At 45.2% G+C, this 15,982-nt stretch overlaps 1 long non-coding RNA gene across 1 annotated transcript; it reads right to left on the reverse strand.

The window, feature by feature from the left end:
- Positions 1-665: 665 nt before the first annotated feature.
- On the reverse strand, positions 666-1,484 carry LOC307027162. The gene is made up of 3 exons (XR_013804561.1): positions 1,446-1,484; positions 1,012-1,138; positions 666-802 (listed from the first exon to the last, which is right to left on the reverse strand). It is a non-coding gene; the product is annotated as an uncharacterized lncRNA (long non-coding RNA).
- Positions 1,485-15,982: the final 14,498 nt, after the last annotated feature.

Here is a 15,982-nt window from a genome sequence, read left to right on the forward strand (position 1 = left end):
AGCCATTCTTTCAAACATGTGGTAGGTGCTGTTCCATCTTGTTGGCACCTCATTGATTAATTTATGGACCGGTGTTCCCAGCTGCTGCTGTATTTGAGTGAGCTTCTCTTTGGCAGTAGTGCTCGATCGAAAGTACGTCACTATTTGTCGTGTTTTGTTACGTATTTCTGTAAGTGTTTCGACCTGATCACATGATTTCCTCACCATTAAATTCATGGTATGGGCTATACAAATGGTATGGCGTATTTGCAGCATCCGAGCACATGAAATCATGTTTGCTGCTGCATCAGTGACAAGACACCTGACCTTTGCAGCTATGCCCCACTCCTCCATGAGGCTCTTTTTAACTGTGGCCATGTTTTCAGCAGTGTGTTTTTCAGGAAAATGCTGCACTCCCAAGACTGACGTATGGAGTTCATGGCTTTCTTTGTCCACATAGTGGCAAGTAACCGCTAGATATGCCTCCATATTCATGGATGTCCACATATCAGCTGTTAAACTAACAGCAACGGCGCTCTGGAGGTCCTTTTTTGTTTTCTCCTTTTCCTTCTCATACCTCTGGCTCACCAAATCATTGATGGTCTGAAAATAACCATACAAATATTCTTATACAAAAATATAGTTATATAGTACAAAAACATAATAATAACCTTTCTTAAACATACCTTCCTGCTTGGTAGAACATACGAGGGTATGATGAGCTTCAAGAGCTCCCTGAATCCCTCATTTTCAACCAAGCTGAGTGGCTGACAGTCTTTGATGATCATGTTGACCACTGCCTCATCCACTGCTTGCTTAGGAACTGCAAGCCAAAAGGAAATATTTCGTTAAAAGCTTTTTTAAGGTCTGTATTATTTTTTTTTACAAACAATGTTAATCTAGCAGAGAAATGCAATGGAGGAAAACTTCCCTGATCGGGAATTGAACCGAGGTCACTGGGGAGTGAGCTCTGAATCTTACCCACTAGACCACCAGGGCTGTAAAGTTAATAAGGAGAACATGTCAACATACCTGGGGTATTCTCACGGGTATCTGCTGATTCTTCATCGCCACCATGCCGAGCTCTATAATGCCTCAGCATTGATGAAGTGCTCTTATTGATGTAAGATAGCTCCGTAGAACAGAGCCGACACTTCACCTACAATGACATAAAAATTAAATTGATCAGAAAACTATTCAAACCACTTACCAGAACAGAGTAAAAACTAAGGTGGCGCACTGCATTCACTTGTCAAAGAAACATGACAAAGACATAGGGTATCTATCAGGTCTCGTAATAACAAGATAATATGAATAAAGCAACTGTAAGGCTATTTCACTGACTATCATATGTATCACAGGTGACGTTGTGACGACAAAGTGAATGCAATGCGCCACCCAAAAAACATATGGTATATAATGGAAAAACTAACAGTAAACAGTGCTCAAAGGAGAAAAAGATTTACCTTGTTTGGCGTCAGAAGATCAAAATTATTCCACACTGGAGAAAACTTCCTTGAACGATCCATTATAACGTAACAGCAAAACTCCATCCAACAAACCCACGACATGTTGATGCAGTTTGATACCTTATAAAAACACTTTGGCGCAACAAATTCAACCGATACACTTCCTGTATCGGTCACGTGATTAGTTCTTAAAGCAATACACGCACCAATACGGGGTTTCACTCTTGGGCTCTCGGCACAGTGCTGACGCACCAGTGTTGCTTGTCCCGTCACTACCGTGTTCTGTTCTTTTTCCTCCCCCTCTTTGCAGGCTTTTCACAGCATGGGTTCGAACACGCGACCAACCGCATACAGGGGCGAGCGTTAACACAGTGAGCCACTGGACCTGACGTGGGTACTCACGCCTCCCTCCACATTTACAGCCAGCTCATGTCTTCTTCCCTCAGCCTTCCTCCCATGTTCTGTCCGCGTTATTTTCCTTGGCTTCCATCTTGTTTGGCTGCATTTCCTTCACCGTCCGTGTTTTGCTCTGTCACACACACACACTTCTTCCGTGTTCTGTTCTTTTTCCTCCCCCTCTTTGCAAGCTTGCCACAGCATGGGTTCGAACACACGACCAACCGCATCCAGGGGTGAGCGTTAACGCAGTGAGCCACTGGACCTGAGTACTCAAACATGCCTACTTGTGCAGCTTAGACACTCTGAATTCACTAAATGTACAACTTTTTCTCCATCAAAATGAACAAATGAGACATGAAATAACATCTACAGATCAAGACGAAGCGAATGGAAGCGGTCCCAGCCTCGTAGCTGTGAACAGCTGTGATCGCAGGAAAATGCTGTTACAAAGATTTCTCAGTATATCTCCGGGACATTTCCCTGGCTTTCCCACCATCACAATGGACAAACGAGACATGAAATAACATCAACAGATCAAGACGAAGCGAATGGAAGTACCCCCGGAGTCATAGCATGTGTAAATCGAGACGAAACATCTCTCTTTCCCCCGCCTGCTTGCGAGGGGGAGGGGCAGTTTACACACACACGCAGCTGCTGCATGCAGCAACGCACACACAGGGAGGAGATGGCAGAGAGAACGCACTCCCCTGAAAACTCCCTTTGAATTCCTCCAGACTCAGAAAATATAAAAGTTCACTTTTTGGATATCCATAGAAAAAGGGTGAAAATGAAAAAAAGTATGCCACAGCATGGACTCGAACACGCGACTAACCGCATCCAGGGGCGAGCGTTAACGCAAGTGAGCCACTGGACCTGAGTACTCCAAAATGCCTACTTGTGCATCTTAGACACTCTGAATTCACTAAATGTACAACTTTTTCTCCATCAAAATGAACAAATGAGACATGAAATAACATCTACAGATCAAGACGAAGCGAATGGAAGCGGTCCCAGCCTCGTAGCTGTGAACAACTGTGATCGCAGGAAAATGCTGTTACAAAGATTTATCAGTATATCTCCGGGACATTTTCCTGGCTTTACCACCGTCACAATGGACAAACGAGACATGAAATAACATCAACAGATCAAGACGAAGCGAATGGAAGTACCCCCGGAGTCATAGCATGTGTACATTGAGACGAAAGATCTTTCTCTCCCCCGCCTGCTTGCGAGGGGGAGGGGCAGTTTACACACACAAGCAGCTGCTGCATGCAGCAACGCACACACAGGGAGGAGATGGCAGAGAGAACGCACTCCCCTGAAAACTCCCCTTGAATTCCTCCAGACTCAGAAAATGTAAAAGTTCACTTTTTGGAAATCCATAGAAAAAGGGTGAAAATGAAAAAAAGTATGCCACAGCATGGATTCGAACACGCGCCCAACCGCATACAGGGGCGAGCATTAACGCAGTGAGCCACTGGACCTGAGTACTCAAACATGCCTACTTGTGCAGATTAGACACTCTGAATTCACTAAATGTACAACTTTTTCTCCATCAAAATGAACAAATGAGACATGAAATAACATCTACAGATCAAGACGAAGCGAATGGAAGCAGTCCCAGCCTCTTAGCTGTGAACAGCTGTGATCGCAGGAAAATGCTGTTACAAAGATTTCTCAGTATATCTCCGGGACATTTCCCTGGCTTTACCACCGTCACAATGGACAAACGAGACATGAAATAACATCAACATATCAAGACGAAGCGAATGGAAGTACCCCCGGAGTCATAGCATGTGTAAATCGAGACGAAAGATCTCTCTCTCCCCCGCCTGCTTGCGAGGGGGAGGGGCAGTTTACACACACACGCAGCTGCTGCATGCAGGAACGCACACACAGGGAGGAGATGGCAGAGAGAACGCACTCCCCTGAAAACTCCCCTTGAATTCCTCCAGACTCAGAAAATGTAAAAGTTCACTTTTTGGAGATCCATAGAAAAAGGGTGAAAATGATTTTTTTTTTGCCACAGCATGGATTCGAACACACGACCAACCGCATCCAGGGGCGAGCGTTAACGCAGTGAGCCACTGGACCTGAGTACTCACACATGCCTACTTGTGCAGCTTAGACACTCTGAATTCACTAAATGTACAACTTTTTCTCCATCAAAATGAACAAATGAGACATGAAATAACATCTACAGATCAAGACGAAGCGAATGGAAGCGGTCCCAGCCTCGTAGCTGTGAACAGCTGTGATCGCAGGAAAATGCTGTTTCAAAGATTTCTCAGTATATCTCCGGGACATTTCCCTGGCTTTCCCACCGTCACAATGGACAAACGAGACAGGAAATAACATCAACAGATCAAGACGAAGCGAATGGATATACCCTCGGAGTCATAGCATGTGTAAATCGAGACGACAGATCTCTCTCTCCCCCGCCTGCTTGCGAGGGGGAGGGGCAGTTTACACACACACGCAGCTGCTGCATGCAGCAACGCACACACAGGGAGGAGATGGCAGGGAGAACGCACTCCCCTGAAAACTCCACTTGAATTCCTCCAGACTCAGAAAATGTAAAAGTTCACTTTTTGGAGATCCATAGAAAAAGGGTGAAAATGATTTTTTTTTTGCCACAGCATGGATTCGACGACCAACCGCATCCACGGGCGAGCGTTAACGCAGTGAGCCACTGGACCTGAGTACTCAAACATGCCTACTTGTGCAGCTTAGACACTCTGAATTCACTAAATGTACAACTTTTTCTCCATCAAAATGAACAAATGAGACATGAAATAACATCTACAGATCAAGACGAAGCGAATGGAAGCGGTCCCAGCCTCGTAGCTGTGAACAGCTGTGATCGCAGGAAAATTACAAAGATTTATCAGTATATCTCCGGGACATTTCCCTGGCTTTACCACCGTCACAATGGACAAACGAGACATGAAATAACATCAACAGATCAAGACGAAGCGAATGGAAGTACCCCCGGAGTCATAGCATGTGTAAATCGAGACGACAGATCTCTCTCTCCCCCGCCTGCTTGCGAGGGGGAGGGGCAGTTTACAAACACACGCAGCTGCTGCATGCAGGAACGCACACACAGGGAGGAGACGGCAGAGAGAACGCACTCCCCTGAAAACTCCCCTTGAATTCCTCCAGACTCAGAAAATGTAAAAGTTCACTTTTTGGAGATCCATAGAAAAAGGGTGAAAATGATTTTTTTTTTGCCACAGCATGGATTCGACGACCAACCGCATCCAGGGGCGAGCGTTAACGCAGTGAGCCACTGGACCTGAGTACTCAAACATGCCTACTTGTGCAGCTTAGACACTCTGAATTCACTAAATGTACAACTTTTTCTCCATCAAAATGAACAAATGAGACATGAAATAACATCTACAGATCAAGACGAAGCGAATGGAAGCGGTCCCAGCCTCGTAGCTGTGAACAGCTGTGATCGCAGGAAAATGCTGTTTCAAAGATTTCTCAGTATATCTCCGGGACATTTCCCTGGCTTTCCCACCGTCACAATGGACAAACGAGACAGGAAATAACATCAACAGATCAAGACGAAGCGAATGGAAGTACCCCCGGAGTCATAGCATGTGTAAATCGAGACGAAAGATCTCTCTCTCCCCCGCCTGCTTGCGAGGGGGAAGGGCAGTTTACACACACACACACGCAGCTGCTGCATGCAGCAACGCACACACAGGGAGGAGATGGCAGGGAGAATGCACTCCCCTGAAAACTCCCCTTGAATTCCTCCAGACTCAGAAAATGTAAAAGTTCACTTTTTGGAGATCCATAGAAAAAGGGTGAAAATGAAAAAAAGAATGCCACAACATGGATTCGAACACCCGACCAACCGCATCCAGGGGCGAGCGTTAACGCAGTGAGCCACTGGACCTGAGTACTCAAACATGCCTACTTGTGCAGCTTAGACACTCTGAATTCACTAAATGTACAACTTTTTCTCCATCAAAATGAACAAATGAGACATGAAATAACATCTACAGATCAAGACAAAGCGAATGGAAGCAGTCCCAGCCTCGTAGCTGTGAACAGCTGTGATCGCAGGAAAATGCTGTGACAAAGATTTCTCAGTACATCTCCGGGACATTTCCACACACACCCCCCCCCCTCTCACACACACACACACACACACACACACACACACACACACACACACACACACACACCTCCCGTATTCCGTTATTTTTCCTCACCCTCTTTGCAAGCATGCACAGCATGGGGCAGGTTAGACCCTCTGAATTCACTAAATGTACAACTTTTTCTCCATCAAAATGAACAAATGAGACATGACATAACATCGACTGATCAAGACGAAGCGAATGGAAGCGGTCCCAGCCTCGTAGCTGTGAACAGCTGTGATCGCAGGAAAATGCTGTTGCAAAGATGTCTCAGTATATCTCCGGGACATTTCCCTGGCTTTACCACCGTCACAATGGACAAACGAGACATGAAATAACATCAACATATCAAGACGAAGCGAATGGAAGTACCCCCGGAGTCATAGCATGTGTAAATTGAGACGAAAGATCTCTCTCTCCCCCGCCTGCTTGCGAGGGGAAGGGGCAGTTTACACACACAAGCAGCTGCTGCATGCAGCAACGCACACACAGGGAGGAGATGGCAGGGAGAACGCACTCCCCTGAAAACTCCCCTTGAATTCCTCCAGACTCAGAAAATGTAAAAGTTCACTTTTTGGAGATCCATAGAAAAAGGGTGAAAATGAAAAAAAGTATGCCACAACATGGATTCGAACACCCGACCAACCGCATCCAGGGGCGAGCGTTAACGCAGTGAGCCACTGGACCTGAGTACTCAAACATGCCTACTTGTGCAGCTTAGACACTCTGAATTCACTAAATGTACAACTTTTTCTCCATCAAAATGAACAAATGAGACATGAAATAACATCTACAGATCGAGACGAAGCGAATGGAAGCGGTCCCAGCCTCGTAGCTGTGAACAGCTGTGATCGCAGGAAAATGCTGTGACAAAGATTTCTCAGTATATCTCCGGGACATTTCCATGGCTTTCCCACCATCACAATGGACAAACGAGACATGAAATAACATCAACAGATCAAGACGAAGCGAATGGAAGTACCCCCGGAGTCATAGCATGTGTAAATTGAGACGAAACATCTCTCTTTCCCCCGCCTGCTTGCGAGGGGGAGGGGCAGTTTACACACACACGCAGCTGCTGCATGCAGCAACGCACACACAGGGAGGAGATGGCAGAGAGAACGCACTCCCCTGAAAACTCCCCTTGAATTCCTCCAGACTCAGAAAATGTAAAAGTTCACTTTTTGGAGATCCATAGAAAAAGGGTGAAAATGGAAAAAAGTATTCGAAAATAGTGCCTCATAAGGCGGCTAGAGTCCCTTGAAAACTCCCCTTGAATTCCTCCAGACTCAGAAAATGTAAAAGATCACTTTTTGGAGATCCATAGAAAAAGGGTGAAAATGAAAAAAAGAATGCCACAGCATGGATTCGAACACGCGACCAACCGCATCCAGGGGCGAGTGTTAACGCAGTGAGCCACTGGACCTGAGTACTCAAATATGCCTACTTGTGCATCTTAGACACTCTGAATTCACTAAATGTACAACTTTTTCTCCATCAAAATGAACAAATGAGACATGAAATAACATCTACAGATCAAGACGAAGCGAATGGAAGTGGTCCCAGCCTCGTAGCTGTGAACAGCTGTGATCGCAGGAAAATGCTGTTACAAAGATTTCTCAGTATATCTCCGGGACATTTCCCTGGCTTTCCCACCGTCACAATGGACAAACGAGACATGAAATAACATCAACAGATCAAGACGAAGCGAATGGAAGTACCCCCGGAGTCATAGCATGTGTAAATCGAGACGAAACATCTCTCTCTCCCCCGCCTGCTTGCGAAGGGGAGGGGCAGTTTACACACACACATGCAGCTGCTGCATGCAGCAACGCACACAGAGGGAGGAGATGGCAGAGAGAATGCACTCCCCTGAAAACTCCCCATGAATTCCTCCAGACTCAGAAAATGTAAAAGTTCACTTTTTGGAGATCCATAGAAAAAGGGTGAAAATGGAAAAAAGTATTCGAAAATAGTGCCTCATAAGGCGGCTAGAGTCCCTTGAAAACTCCCCTTGAATTCCTCCAGACTCAGAAAAAGTCAAAGTTGACTTTTTGGAGATCCATAGAAAAAGGGTGAAAATGAAAAAGAGTATGCCACAGCATGGATTCGAACACGCGACCAACCGCATCCAGGGGCGAGCATTAACGCAGTGAGCCACTGGACCTGAGTACTCAAACATGCCTACTTTTGCATCTTAGAAACTCTGAATTCACTAAATGTACAACTTTTTCTCCATCAAAATGAACAAATGAGACATTAAATAACATCTACAGATCAAGACGAAGCGAATGGAAGCGGTCCCAGCCTCGTAGCTGTGAACAGCTGTGATCGCAGGAAAATGCTGTTACAAAGATTTCTCAGTATATCTCCGGACATTTCCCTGGCTTTCCCACCGTCACAATGGACAAACGAGACATGAAATAACATCAACAGATCAAGAAGAAGCGAATGGAGGTACCCCCGGAGTCATAGCATGTGTAAATCGAGACGAAAGATCTCTCTCTCCCCCGCCTGCTTGCGAAGGGGAGGGGCAGTTTACACACACACGCAGCTGCTGCATGCAGCAACGCACACACAGGGAGGAGATGGCAGAGAGAACGCACTCCCCTGAAAACTCCCCTTGAATTCCTCCAGACTCAGAAAATGTAAAAGTTCACTTTTTGGAGATCCATAGAAAAAGGGTGAAAATGGAAAAAAGTATTCGAAAATAGTGCCTCATAAGGCGGCTAGAGTCCCTTGAAAACTCCCCTTGAATTCCTCCAGACTCAGAAAATGTAAAAGATCACTTTTTGGAGATCCATAGAAAAAGAAGGGTGAAAATGAAAAAAAGAATGCCACAGCATGGATTCGAACACGCGACCAACCGCATCCAGGGCGAGTGTTAACGCAGTGAGCCACTGGACCTGAGTACTCAAATATGCCTACTTGTGCATCTTAGACACTCTGAATTCACTAAATGTACAACTTTTTCTCCATCAAAATGAACAAATGAGACATGAAATAACATCTACAGATCAAGACGAAGCGAATGGAAGTGGTCCCAGCCTCGTAGCTGTGAACAGCTGTGATCGCAGGAAAATGCTGTTACAAAGATTTCTCAGTATATCTCCGGGACATTTCCCTGGCTTTCCCACCGTCACAATGGACAAACGAGACATGAAATAACATCAACAGATCAAGACGAAGCGAATGGAAGTACCCCCGGAGTCATAGCATGTGTAAATCGAGACGAAACATCTCTCTCTCCCCCGCCTGCTTGCGAAGGGGAGGGGCAGTTTACACACACACGCAGCTGCTGCATGCAGCAACGCACACACAGGGAGGAGATGCAGAGAGAACGCACTCCCCTGAAAACTCCCCTTGAATTCCTCCAGACTCAGAAAATGTAAAAGTTCACTTTTTGGAGATCCATAGAAAAAGGGTGAAAATGGAAAAAAGTATTCGAAATAGTGCCTCATAAGGCGGGTAGAGTCCCTTGAAAACTCCCCTTGAATTCCTCCAGACTCAGAAAAAGTCAAAGTTGACTTTTTGGAGATCCATAGAAAAAGGGTGAAAATGAAAAAAAGTATGCCAGAGCATGGACTCGAACACGCGACCAACCGCATCAGGGGCGAGCGTTAACGCAGTGAGCCACTGGACCTGAGTACTCAAACATGCCTACTTTTGCATCTTAGACACTCTGAATTTACTAAATGTACAACTTTTTCTCCATCAAAATGAACAAATGAGACATGAAATAACATATACAGATCAAGACGAAGCGAATGGAAGCGGTCCCAGCCTCGTAGCTTTGAACAGCTGTGATCGAAGGAAAATGCTGTTACAAAGATTTCTCAGTATATCTCCGGGACATTTCCCTGGCTTTCCACCGTCACAATGGACAAACGAGACATGAAATAACATCAACAGATCAAGACGAAGCGAATGGAGGTACCCCCGGAGTCATAGCATGTGTAAATCGAGACGAAACATCTCTCTCTCCCCCGCCTGCTTGCGAGAGGGAGGGGCAGTTTACACACACACGCAGCTGCTGCATGCAGCAACACACACACAGGGAGGAGATGGCAGAGAGAACGCACTCCCCTGAAAACTCCCCTTGAATTCCTCCAGACTCAGAAAATGTAAAAGTTCACTTTTGGAGATCCATAGAAAAAGGGTGAAAATGGAAAAAAGTATTCGAAAATAGTGCCTCATAAGGCGGGTAGAGTCCTTTGAAAACTCCCCTTGAATTCCTCCAGACTCAGAAAAAGTCAAAGTTGACTTTTTGGAGATCCATAGAAAAAGGGTGAAAATGAAAAAAAGTATGCCACAGCATGGATTCGAACACGCGACCAACCGCATCCAGGTGCGAGCGTTAACGCAGTGAGCCACTGGACCTGAGTACTCAAATATGCCTACTTGTGCATCTTAGACACTCTGAATTCACTAAATGTACAACTTCTTCTCCATCAAAATGAACAAATGAGACATGAAATAACATCTACAGATCAAGACGAAGCGAATGGAAGCGGTCCCAGCCTCGTAGCTGTGAACAGCTGTGATCGCAGGAAATGTTGTTACAAAGATTTCACAGTATATCTCCGGGACATTTCCCTGGCTTTCCACCTTCACAATGGACAAACGAGACATGAAATAACATCAACAGATCAAGACGAAGCGAATGGAGGTACCCCCGGAGTCATAGCATGTGTAAATCGAGACGAAACATCTCTCTCTCCCCCGCCTGCTTGCGAAGGGGAGGGGCAGTTTACACACACACGCAGCTGCTGCATGCAGCAACGCACACACAGGGAGGAGATGGCAGAGAGAACGCACTCCCCTGAAAACTCCCCTTGAATTCCTCCAGACTCAGAAAATGTAAAAGTTCACTTTTTGGAGATCCATAGAAACAAGGGTGAAAATGGAAAAAAGTATTCGAAAATAGTGCCTCATAAGGCGGCTAGAGTCCCTTGAAAACTCCCCTTGAATTCCTCCAGACTCAGAAAATGTAAAAGATCACTTTTTGGAGATCCATAGAAAAAGGGTGAAAATGAAAAAAAGAATGCCACAGCATGGATTCGAACACGCGACCAACCGCATCCAGGGGCGAGTGTTAACGCAGTGAGCCACTGGACCTGAGTACTCAAATATGCCTACTTGTGCATCTTAGACACTCTGAATTCACTAAATGTACAACTTTTTCTCCATCAAAATGAACAAATGAGACATGAAATAACATCTACAGATCAAGACGAAGCGAATGGAAGTGGTCCCAGCCTCGTAGCTGTGAACAGCTGTGACCGCAGGAAAATGCTGTTACAAAGATTTCTCAGTATATCTCCGGGACATTTCCCTGGCTTTCCCACCGTCACAATGGACAAACGAGACATGAAATAACATCAACAGATCAAGACGAAGCGAATGGAAGTACCCCCGGAGTCATAGCATGTGTAAATCGAGACGAAACATCTCTCTCTCCCCCGCCTGCTTGCGAAGGGGAGGGGCAGTTTACACACACACATGCAGCTGCTGCATGCAGCAACACACACACAGGGAGGAGATGGCAGAGAGAACGCACTCCCCTGAAAACTCCCCTTGAATTCCTCCAGACTCAGAAAATGTAAAAGTTCACTTTTTGGAGATCCATAGAAAAAGGGTGAAAATGGAAAAAAGTATTCGAAAATAGTGCCTCATAAGGCGGGTAGAGTCCCTTGAAAACTCCCCTTGAATTCCTCCAGACTCAAAAAAAGTCAAAGTTGACTTTTTGGAGATCCATAGAAAAAGGGTGAAAATGAAAAAAAGTATGCCACAGCATGGATTCGAACACGCGACCAACCGCATCCAGGGGCGAGCGTTAACGCAGTGAGCCACTGGACCTGAGTACTCAAACATGCCTACTTTTACATCTTAGAAACTCTGAATTCACTAAATGTACAACTTTTTCTCCATCAAAATGAACAACTGAGACATTAAATAACATCTACAGATCAAGACGAAGCGAATGGAAGCGGTCCCAGCCTCTTAGCTGTGAACAGCTGTGATCGCAGGAAAATACTGTTACAAAGATTTCTCAGTATATCTCCGGGACATTTCCCTGGCTTTCCCACCGTCACAATGGACAAACGAGGCATGAAATAACATCAACAGATCAAGACGAAGCGAATGGAGGTACCCCCGGAGTCATAGCATGTGTAAATCGAGACGAAACATCTCTCTCTCCCCCGCCTGCTTGCGAGGGGGAGGGGCAGTTTACACACACACGCAGCTGCTGCATGCAGCAACACACACACAGGGAGGAGATGGCAGAGAGAACGCACTCCCCTGAAAACTCCCCTTGAATTCCTCCAGACTCAGAAAATGTAAAAGATCACTTTTTGGAGATCCATAGAAAAAGGGTGAAAATGAAAAAAAGAATGCCACAGCATGGATTCGAACACGCGACCAACCGCATCCAGGGGCGAGCGTTAACACAGTGAGCCACTGGACCTGAGTACTCAAACATGCCTACTTGTGCATCTTAGACACTCTGAATTTACTAAATGTACAACTTTTTCTCCATCAAAATGAACAAATGAGACATTAAATAACATCTACAGATCAAGACGAAGCGAATGGAAGCGGTCCCAGCCTCGTAGCTTTGAACAGCTGTGATCGCAGGAAAATGCTGTTACAAAGATTTCTCAGTATATCTCCGGGACATTTCCCTGGCTTTCCCACCGTCACAATGGACAAACGAGACATGAAATAACATCAACAGATCAAGACGAAGCGAATGGAGGTACCCCCGGAGTCATAGCATGTGTAAATCGAGACGAAACATCTCTCTCTCCCCCGCCTGCTTGCGAGGGGGAGGGGCAGTTTACACACACACGCAGCTGCTGCATCCAGCAACACTCACACAGGGAGGAGATGGCAGAGAGAACGCACTCCCCTGAAAACTCCCCTTGAATTCCTCCAGACTCAGAAAAAGTCTAAGTCAACTTTTTGGAGAACCATAGAAATGGGTGAAAATGAAAAAAAGGTATCCCAAAATAGTGCCTCATAAGGCAGGTAGAGTCCCATCAAACTCCCATTGCATTCCTCCAGACTCAGAAAAAGTCTAAGTCAACTTTTTGGAGAACCATAAAAATGGGTGAAAAAGAAAAAATGTATCCCAAAATAGTGCCTCATAATGCGGGTAGAGTCCCCTGCCAACTCCCCTTGCATTCCTCCAGATTCAGAAAAAGTCTAAGTCAACTTTTTGGAAAAACATAGAAATGGGTGAAAATGAAAAAATGTATCCCAAAATAGTGCCTCATAATGCGGTTAGAGTCCCCTGCCAACTCACCTTGCATTCCTCCAGACTCAGAAAAAGTCTAAGTCAACTTTTTGGAGAACCATAGAAATGGGTGAAAATGAACAAATGTATCCCAAAATAGTGCCTCATAAGGCAGGTAGAGTCCCATCAAACTCCCATTGCATTCCTCCAGACTCAGAAAAAGTCTAAGTCAACTTTTTGGAGAACCATAGAAAATGGGTGAAAATGAAAAATGTATCCCAAAATAGTGCCTCATAATGCGGGTAGAGTCCCCTGCCAACTCCCTTGCATTCCTCCAGACTCAGAAAAAGTCTAAGTCAACTTTTTGGAGAACCATAGAAAATGGGTGAAAATGAAAAAATGTATCCCAAAATAGTGCCTCATAATGCGGGTAGAGTCCCCTGCCAACTCCCCTTGCATTCCTCCAGATTCAGAAAAAGTCTAAGTCAACTTTTTGGAGAACCATAGAAAATGGGTGAAAATGAAAAAATGTATCCCAAAATAGTCCCTCATAATGCGGGTAGAGTCCCCTGCCAACTCCCCTTGCATTCCTCTAGACTCAGAAAAAGTCTAAGTCAACTTTTTGGAGAACCTTAGAAAATGGGTGAAAATGAAAAAATGTATCCCAAAATAGTGCCTCATAATGCGGGTAGAGTCCCCTGCCAACTCCCCTTGCATTCCTCCAGACTCAGAAAAAGTCTAAGTCAACTTTTTGGAGAACCTTAGAAAATGGGTGAAAATGAAAAAATGCATCCTAAAATAGTGCCTCATAATGCGGGTAGAGTCTCCTGCCAACTCCCCTTGCATTCCTCCAGATTCAGAAAAAGTCAAAGTCAACTTTTTGGAAAAACATTGAAATGGGTGAAAATGAAAAAATGTATCCCAAAATAGTGCCTCATAATGCGGTTAGAGTCCCCTGCCAACTCACCTTGCATTCCTCCAGACTCAGAACAAGTCTAAGTCAACTTTTTGGAGAACCATAGAAAATGGGTGAAAATGAAAAATGTATCCCAAAAATAGTGCCTCATAATGCGTGTAGAGTCGCCTGCCAACTCCCCTTGCATTCCTCCAGATTCAGAAAAAGTCTAAGTCAACTTTTTGGAGAACCATAGAAAATGGGTGAAAATGAATACATTTATCCCAAAATAGTGCCTCATAATGCGGCTAGAGTCCCCTGCCAACTCCCCTTGCATTCCTCCAGACTCAGAAAAAGTCTAAGTCAACTTTTTGGAGAACCATAGAAATGGGTGAAAATGAAAAAATGTATCCCAAAATAGTGCCTCATAATGCGGGTAGAGTCCCTTGAAAACTCCCCTTGAATTCCTCCAGACTCAGAAAAAGTCAAAGTTGACTTTTTGGAGATCCATAGAAAAAGGGTGAAAAGGAAAAAAAGTATGCCACAGCATGGATTCGAACACGCGACCAACCGCATCCAGGGGCGAGCATTAACGCAGTGAGCCACTGGACCTGAGTACTCAAACATGGCTACTTTTGCATCTTAGAAACTCTGAATTCACTAAATGTACAACCTTTTCTCCATCAAAATGAACAAATGAGACATTAAATAACATCTACAGATCAAGACGAAGCGAATGGAAGCGGTCCCAGCCTCGTAGCTGTGAACAGCTGTGATCGCAGGAAAATGCTGTTACAAAGATTTCTCAGTATATCTCCGGGACATTTCCCTGGCTTTCCCACCGTCACAATGGACAAACGAGACATGAAATAACATCAACAGATCAAGACGAAGCGAATGGAAGTACCCCCGGAGTCATAGCATGTGTAAATCGAGACGAAATATCTCTCTCTCCCCCGCCTGCTTGCGAAGGGGAGGGGCAGATTACACACACACGCAGCTGCTGCATGCAGCAACGCACACACAGGGAGGAGATGGCAGAGAGAATGCACTCCCCTGAAAACTCCCCTTGAATTCCTCCAGACTCAGAAAATGTAAAAGTTCACTTTTTGGAGATCCATAGAAAAAGGGTGAAAATGGAAAAAAGTATTCGAAAATAGTGCCTCATAAGGCGGGTAGAGTCCCTTGAAAACTCCCCTTGAATTCCTCCAAACTCAGAAAAAGTCAAAGTTGACTTTTTGGAGATCCATAGAAAAAGGGTGAAAATGAAAAAAAGTATGCCACAGCATGGATTCGAACACGCGACCAACCGCATCCAGGGGCGAGCATTAACGCAGTGAGCCACTGGACCTGAGTACTCAAACATGCCTACTTTTGCATCTTAGAAACTCTGAATTCACTAAATGTACAACCTTTTCTCCATCAAAATGAACAAATGAGACATTAAATAACATCTACAGATCAAGACGAAGCGAATGGAAGCGGTCCCAGCCTCGTAGCTGTGAACAGCTGTGATCGCAGGACAATGCTGTTACAAAGATTTCTCAGTATATCTCCGGGACATTTCCCTGGCTTTCCCACCGTCACAATGGACAAACAAGACATGAAATAACATCAACAGATCAAGACGAAGCGAATCGAGGTACCCCCGGAGTCATAGCATGTGTAAATCGAGACGAAACATCTCTCTCTCCCCCGCCTGCTTGCGAGGAGGAGGGGCAGTTTACACACACACGCAGCTGCTGCATGCAGCAACACACACACAGGGAGGAGATGGCAGAGAGAACGCACTCCCCTGAAAACTCCCCTTGAATTCCTCCAGACTCAGAAAATGTAAAAGTTC

The sequence above is a fragment of the Notothenia rossii genome (assembly GCF_949606895.1).
Source record: "Notothenia rossii genome assembly, contig: scaffold_107, whole genome shotgun sequence".
Taxonomy (NCBI): domain Eukaryota; kingdom Metazoa; phylum Chordata; class Actinopteri; order Perciformes; family Nototheniidae; genus Notothenia; species Notothenia rossii.